The sequence below is a fragment of the Petaurus breviceps genome, unplaced genomic scaffold (genome assembly GCF_028583685.1).
Source record: "Petaurus breviceps papuanus isolate PSGF00001 unplaced genomic scaffold, PetGlider_PUasm1.0 98, whole genome shotgun sequence".
Lineage (NCBI taxonomy): Eukaryota > Metazoa > Chordata > Mammalia > Diprotodontia > Petauridae > Petaurus > Petaurus breviceps.
Window position 1 is genome coordinate 24,123,187 of NW_027187460.1, and position 7,978 is coordinate 24,131,164.

A 7,978-nucleotide genomic window follows, 5' to 3' on the forward strand; every position below is an offset into this window, starting at 1 on the left:
TTACAAATGTAAAATCAACAGGTCTTTGCAACTGCTTGGGTATAGGGGAGGAGGATAGAGGGTAGAAATAGCTAGCAGTCAGGGATGACTCCTAGATTGTGAACTTGTACAACTAGAAGGATCATGTAGCCCTCTACAGGACTAGAGAAGATGGGAGATGGAAAGAGTTTAGGGGGAAAGATAATAAGTTTAGTTTTGGATGTGTTGAATCTAAGATGCCTTTGAGACATTCAATTCGAGATGTCTGAAAGACTACTGGAGATGTAAGAGTGAAGGTGAGCAGAGAGGTTGGAACAAAACAGATTTGAGAGTAGTCATTAAAGGTTCTTGAGCTAGAAAGTGACATGACAGTCAACAAGCATTTATTAAGCACCTACTGCATGCCCAACACTGTGCTAAGCATTTAGAGACACAAAGCAGGGGGGGCGTTTCTTTGCTCTCAAGGAGTTCAAAGTCCTACACTTGAGGAATATCAAGTTATATTGAGGATGGCTTGGAAAGAGGAGAGATTAGAAGTAATGTGACCAACAATGAGACTATTTCAATCCTCAATATGAAAGGTACATTACTTTGAATAAAGAATAAGGATGGAAATCTAGACCAAAGGTGAACAAGCTTTGGCCCAAGGGCCAAATCCAGCCCAGTGCTTATTTTTTCCATTCCTCTTGCTTGTGCAGACAACATCCTAAGACTGTTCAAAGTATTTGTGCTGATCTTCTGCAGTGGACAATTTTTATACAGCCTTGGGTATTTTAAGACTTTGAAATCAAGGCTACGTATGGCTTTTGTAGTTGGTCTCTGAATGATTCATAGAAATATAACATGCAGCTCCATCATTTGTAAAGGGTTTTTTTTTCCCCTGAGTGACCAAGGATCAGATGTTGAAAGTTTAAACAAACTCATAAAAACCAAAAACGTACCTGAAGCACAGTAGGATGCATGTAGAACTGGCCTTGCAGAGGGCTTTCTTAAAGTAGAAGCATTCACACACCCACACACTCACACACAATTCCTTAAGATGTTCCTTGTTTTCCTGATGGTTGGTACTCATGGACTACTCCAAAACCTGTTTTTGTATGGCCCTTGACCTAACAATTGTTTTTACATTGTTTTTAATAAACTTTGCTTACAAATATAAAAATCATTTTTGGCTCAAGGACCATTCAAAAACAGGCAGCAAACCAAATTTGGCCCAGAGGCAGTAGTTTGGTGACTCCTGGTTTAGAACCAAAGGTTTTGAGCTCATTCTATTCCTGAGAGATGTTAACAACTCCTCTCCATGTGCTTGCTTACTTGTTAGATTCTGTAATTCAATGACCATGGCCTTAGTCCTTTTTTTTATAATAATCATGTTTTTTAGAGCAAGAAAGGACTTAAGAGTACACCTCTTCCAACACCTGTTCTCATTTTATACAGGAGGAAACTGAGGGGAGTAACTTTCCAAATTCAAACTATTTAGAGAATCAGGTCTACAACAATATGTGCTCCTATCAGCTGACCCAGGTTTGAATTCTTTCCTACCTCAATTTCCTCATTAGTAAAATGAGACAGTTGTACTAGACTAGGTACCCTCTGAGGTCCTCTCCCACTCTAGGTCGATTATCCAAAACCATTTTTGGCTCTAACAGTTTCCATTCCAATTTATTGCAGAATGTATTGTGTTGATACAGATTTTCTAGTAGGATATAAGCTCTTCCAATTAGAATATGGGTTCCATTGGGGCAAAGATGATGTTTTTGCTTTGTATCCCCATAGCTTATAATAGTGTCTGAAATATATTAAATGTTTAATAAATGCTTGTTGGCTGACCGGCGGATCTTACCACTGATCTTTGGACACTGGTTGTACATTTAAAGTACCAATAGTTAAGATACTATTAGTAGAGATAATGCATAGTGGAAAGAGCCTTGGAGCCTTACAATCTGGGTTCATTGAGTTCCTGGATCTGACACTTACTAAGTGTGTGAAGACAAGCTAGTCATTGAACCCCTCTGAACCTGTATCTCATCTTTAAAATAAGGATAATGATACCTGTACCTCACAGGATTTTTGGAAGAAAAGGAGAGCCAAAAACCTTAATGCACTATAGAAATGTGAGTTTTTATTATAAGATGGTCTTTTAAAAATGTGCTCTCTCTACAATGTTAAAAGCCAATGTATCCTGGAACACCATGATCTCAGAAGAATTAAAATGACAAATAATAATCCCAAGGGCAATGAAATATCATGGTGGGCGTAAGCAGGCAGCAGCATGTTATCAACAAAGACTTGAGTTCATGAAGTGACTTGGGAGAAAATAACCACTTAACCCAGTGCTTTTACACATAATTGTGAGTGCTTAATAATTCTGTTTGTTGAATAGAACCTAATTCATTTTCAACAATATGTATGATCTAAAAAGGAGGTGGGCCTGTCATTCAGTGAAGACAATACATAGACAATCTATGTGGAACATTGGTGAGCCAGAGTGATTAGAACAGGAGAAAGCCCTCCTCACCATTAGAAACAGCCCCAGTGGAGAAGAGATGGGAAAACATGGACAACTACCTCAAACGGGGGAAAGGAGGTGAAGGGAGAGGAGTGGTTTGATGTAGCTAAGTATGAAAGAAAACACATCTACTTTTTAATGGAATTTAATAAGAAATTAGATTTGCTTTATACTTAGCTTCACTACCTAAAAAATATGTAAGTATGATCTCTCTCTCCCAGAACCAGAGAAAGTCCATTTCCCCTTAGTTTTAGGATACTCTGAAGGCTTATGGGAGGCTTTTTCTCTAGCACCATCAGCTTGAGCCCCCATGGGTTGTGTCCTCTTCATTGTTAGGGGCCTGTGACTAGCTCCCTCCAAATTTCATTTAAACCTCTTAATATCAATTAGCTTTCAGATAGAGATGTTCACTTTAAAAAAATAGCAAGAACAATCATAAAATCATTCCCACACAGATATACACGTAGGAGGATACTCTCCCCTATACTTACTTCAGTCTCTGGAGGAATAAACATGAAACTTAGCTCAGTTCCCAGAAGTCTTATTCCCTCCACATTCATGTTGAGATGCGCTACAACTGTTGGATGAGACCAGATCTCAGCTATTACTGCACTGGGGTCCTGAAGGGCACTCCCAAAGATCATTCCTTGCTCCTTAAGACTTCAATGCTGAGCTGGCTATGAAACCCAGCCTGATTCTTGGATTTCTGCAGCTCAATATCTTAACCTTTCAAAACTCCCAAGGTCAATATGATGGAATGTGAGCTGAGGAGTCACCAAATGAAGCCAAAAGAGAATGAGACAAAAGCAAGCTAGCCAGAACTAAAAGATCTTTCTGCTCTGCCAACAGTCTCTTTAATATGTAATTAACTGACTGTCATGAGTTGTAGAATGTCTTTGCATGTGCCACAATCTGTCCAAGTCACCTCCCTTTAACTTGATTTTCTTGGAAGTAAGCTTCCTAGGTTCTCCATGTGAAGAGACATCATCCCAGTTCTCTGTGCCTACAGCAGATCACCATTTCAAAGAATTGTGAGTATTTAGGATCATGTCACTCTTATCTTAAATTCTGTGAGATCATCCCAAGTAACATCACAGAGTGGACAGAGAGTTGGCTTTGAAATGGGAAAACCTAAATTCATATTCTGCCTATGACACATAACTGTGCAGCCACAGGCAAGACATAAATCTCTGTTCTAGGAAACACCCCAAGACTACAGTCTACAGACACCTCAGATTCCCTTCCTATAAATCTACTCTATCTTGTTAGTGAGGCAATAAGCATTTATTAGTCACTATGCTAAGTGCTACGAATACAAAGAAAGACAAAAACAAGGAGCTCACTTTCTAAACGGGTAGCCAACATGCAAATGACCATATACATACAAAATATATGCAGTGTAAATGGAATGTAATCTCAGAGGCAAAGAACTTGGGGGATGGGAGGAGGGCTGTGAGGGGTAATGGTATAAGAGGAGACATAGATAAGCCTGATAAAGTTCTCCTCTCTAAGCTAGGATTTGAGTTGAGTCTTGAAAGAAGCCAGAGAAGTTAGGACTCAGAGATTAGGAGGGAGAGCATTCCATTCCAGGTATGGAGTCAGGAGATGGGATGCTATGGGAGGAATAGCAAGTAGGCTCTAAGACAAACAAGACTTTGAGTAATCAGGTAGAAAAGAGAACAGGAACTAGGAAGGAAAATTTTATGGGAGAGTTAAGCTTTGAGTTGAGGAGTAAAAAAGGAGTAAGATTGAGGTATGGATAGAAGGAGGCAAAGGACTTTTCAAGATAGTGTGGGGGTGGGGAAGCGTGAAGACCACTATGTAAATTGGGAATGCATATGTTGAACCTCTGGAACAATGAACGATGTCCCCTGCCTCAAATTTTTCTATAGTATGCATCTCTCTTCTGTGTTTATCAATCTCAAATACTACACAAATCATATTCATTTTTTTTACGTTATATGATCCACACATTGTAAGCTCTGTGAGGGTAGGGACTGGTCACTTTCTCGTTTCCCCTCTGTTATATGCTTTTAACCCCCAAAGCTAAGCACAGTGCCTTCAGTTCAACAAACATTTATTAAATGCCTTTTTTAAGCAAGGGACTGTGTTAGGAACTCTGGTGCCCCAGAGACAAAAATAGAAATCAGACAGTCCTGCCCTCAAGGAGCTTATGTTCTTCATTGACCATGTTGTTCAGTTGTTTCAGTCATGCCTGACTCTTTGTGACTCTGTTTGGAGTTTTCTTGGAAAAGATACTGGTTTGCCATTACCTTTTTCAGCTCATCTTACAGATAAGGAACTGAAGCAAACAAGGTTAAGTGACTTGCTCAGGGTCACACAGTTGATAAGTGTCTAAGACCATATTTGAACTCAGGAAGATGAGTCTTCCTGGTTCGAAACCCAGGGTTCTATCCACTGTGCCCTGTAACTGCAATGGAGTGGAATAGGTGCTGAATAGGGAACTTATAGATTATACGGTGGCAGATGGGGAGACTGAGGCCCAGAAAAAGGAAGTGACTTGCCCAAAGGTCCAATAATAGTATATAACAGAGGCAGGATTTCAACCAATGTCTTTTATCTCCAAATATAGATTTCTTTCCATATCATCTCCCTAGGCCTCAGTTTTCTCAATAGAAAAACTGGGATAATAACAGTTGAACTACCTATTTCACAAAGTTTCTGTGAAGACAATGCTTTGCTAATTCAGACTGTAAAATGTTCTGTAAATGTGAGCTCTTATCATAGCAGGCATTCAATAAGTCTTCTGAAAATTGAATTGGCTCTATATTCCATAACAAATAGAGTTTCATAATTAACACTGCCAAACAGATTTCCTTTTTTGGCAAGATGCATCTTGCACACTGGCTCATCCAGGTCATTTGTTGTGGTTGAAAAGCATAGTAATAACAACAACTACCAAATGACCTTCTCTGGAGTTTATCAAGCGTCAGCCAAGTGAACTGAAGAAGTTACTCATTGTTGTCAAGTGGTGAGGAGGGGGAGTCAATTGAGTCACATGAAAAGAGAAAAACTGGTGTGGGTGAGAAGTTTAGCTGTGTGACATTTGTGATTGGTCCTCAGTTAAGGAGTAAGTGGTTTTAGTAACCCAACAAACAGGAAGACCATCCTCTGAAGAGAAATGGTTCCAGATGCTATTAGGTCAGCACCCACACATCAGCTCAGATTCATTGAAGACAGGAGACCACAATGTGAGAGAATGGAAAACCCAAATCATTTTTGCTCCCTACCCCACCCTGCAAGAAACTTTAATATAGTACCTGTCATAGGAGGTTTCATTTGTTTATTTGTTTGTTTGTTCATTTATTTACTTGTTTGTTTGTTTTACCAAACCTGTAATATCATTGGTGTAAGGAGTTCCTAGGAAGGATATTTCTAGCCATGTAGCTCTGCAGCCTATAGTTTTAGAGAGCTACCTGACACTCAGAGGGTAAGTGACTTGTCCTGGATCTTTGGGGTAAAGGATAGGACTAATGCTAAATACTTTACAAATATAATCCCATTTCATTCTCATCATAACCCCAGAAGGTAAGGGCTATAACTACCTCCATTTTATAGATAAGAAACTGAGTCTAAGAAAGGTTAAGTGACTTGTTCAGAATCACACGACTAGTAAGTGTCTGGGACTATCTTTGAACTCGGGCCTTCCTAACTCCAGACCCCAGCACTTTGGCCCCTCTTCATTATAGGTGGATACACTGTGACAGCAATGACAATAAGAACTTATTCTTTTATCATTCTGGATCTATGTCTATATCATTCTGCCCTTAAAAATCAGTGGATTCATCAATAAATCATTCTGTTTGGGAATTCTGCATAGCCAAATCAGGGGTTTGCCAATGGTCAGAAACAGTCTACCTTTCATTCTCAAAATGGTATCCTCTCTAATAGAACTGTTGAAATGGAACAAATGAAAGAGGGTGATAAATGTGGCAATGGACTTGGTCACATGACTAATAGCTATTGTGTACACCTTCAGATGGATGAATGAGGTAGACATCTGAAGGTGATAAGTGTTATAGCGTAATGGTGTCAGATTCAAATAGAAACAAATCCCTGCAGGTCACATATTGATGGGAAAAAAACCATAAATTAACATTATCTATGTCATATCGTATTTTTACTTATTTTGTTAAACATTTCCCAATTACATATTAATCTGGCTCGCTTCAGTCCAGATTTCTGCAGATGACACTATTACAGCTCTAGAATGGTTGACAGTGAACACTCATTTATTAAGCACCCACTATATAACAGGTCTTGTAACCGAGCACCCAGGATACAAAGATAGTCCCTGCCCTTGAAGAGCTCCCGATCTAAGGGACAGAACACTGGAATTGGAGTCAGGCAGAACTGAGTTCAAATCCTGCCTTAGACTAGTTTTTTCAGATTAAGTTTCTTCATCTATAAAATAGGGCTAATAATAGCACCTTTGTCACAAAGTTGTTGTGAGGGTCAAATGAGAAATCATATATAAAGCATAAAACTATTTAAATTCTAGCTATTACAATTAGCTGTTTACTCAGCCCAAAATAAGAAAGGCAATTTTTTTCTGCCATAGGGAGTCAGTGTAGTATGGTAAAAAAAAAAAAAAAGTACTGGTTTGGTTTAGTTGGAGGAACTAGACTGAAATCTCACTTCTGATACTTCCAAAGACACCTGTGTATCCTTGGGTAAGACATTTAAATTCCTGGGGGCAGCTAGGTGGCACAGTGAATAGAGCGCCAACTCTGGAGTCAGGAGGACCTGATTTCAAATCCTGCCTCAGACACTTAACACTTACTAGCCATGTGATCTTGGGCAAGTCACTTAACTGCAATTGCCCTGCCTTATCCCTCCAAAAAAAAAAAGACATTTAAATTCCATCAGTCTCAGTTTACTTATCACAACTATAATGAAGCGGGTCTTGGTAGTTTACTTCCAGTTCTAGATTTATGACCCTATGTAAATAGCCTTCACTTGAAGAAAGGGGAATCCCACAGTATCCAAAGATAGTTTATTCCACCTTTGTATCACTCATTTTTAGAGAGGTTTTTCCTTTCATGAAAGCTAACTAGCACTCTCTTAATTACTCTTGATACTGCCTTCAAAGGCCAAGCTGAAAAAATTTTATTCTTATCCCATATCACAGACCTTCAACTACACAGTTACTGCTGTCAAAGACACCCCAAGTTCTCTCCTCTCTATCTTGCTTACACTCAGTTCCTTCAGTAGATTCTCATACGCCATGATCTCAAGTCCTTCAGCAACCATTCTGGTCACCTCCCCCCCTTTGGAGGCTATGCAGATTATAAACAAGTGTCTAAAATCGAACACAGTACTATAGATGTGGTCTGACCAAGGGCTGGTAGAGCAGAGCTATCACTTTTCAAGAGGCAGACATTAGGATTCTTTCTTTCTGCAGTCTAAGAACGCTTTCCCACTCCTCCACCCCCCCCCCCCCCCCCCCCCCCCCCCCCCCCCCCCCCC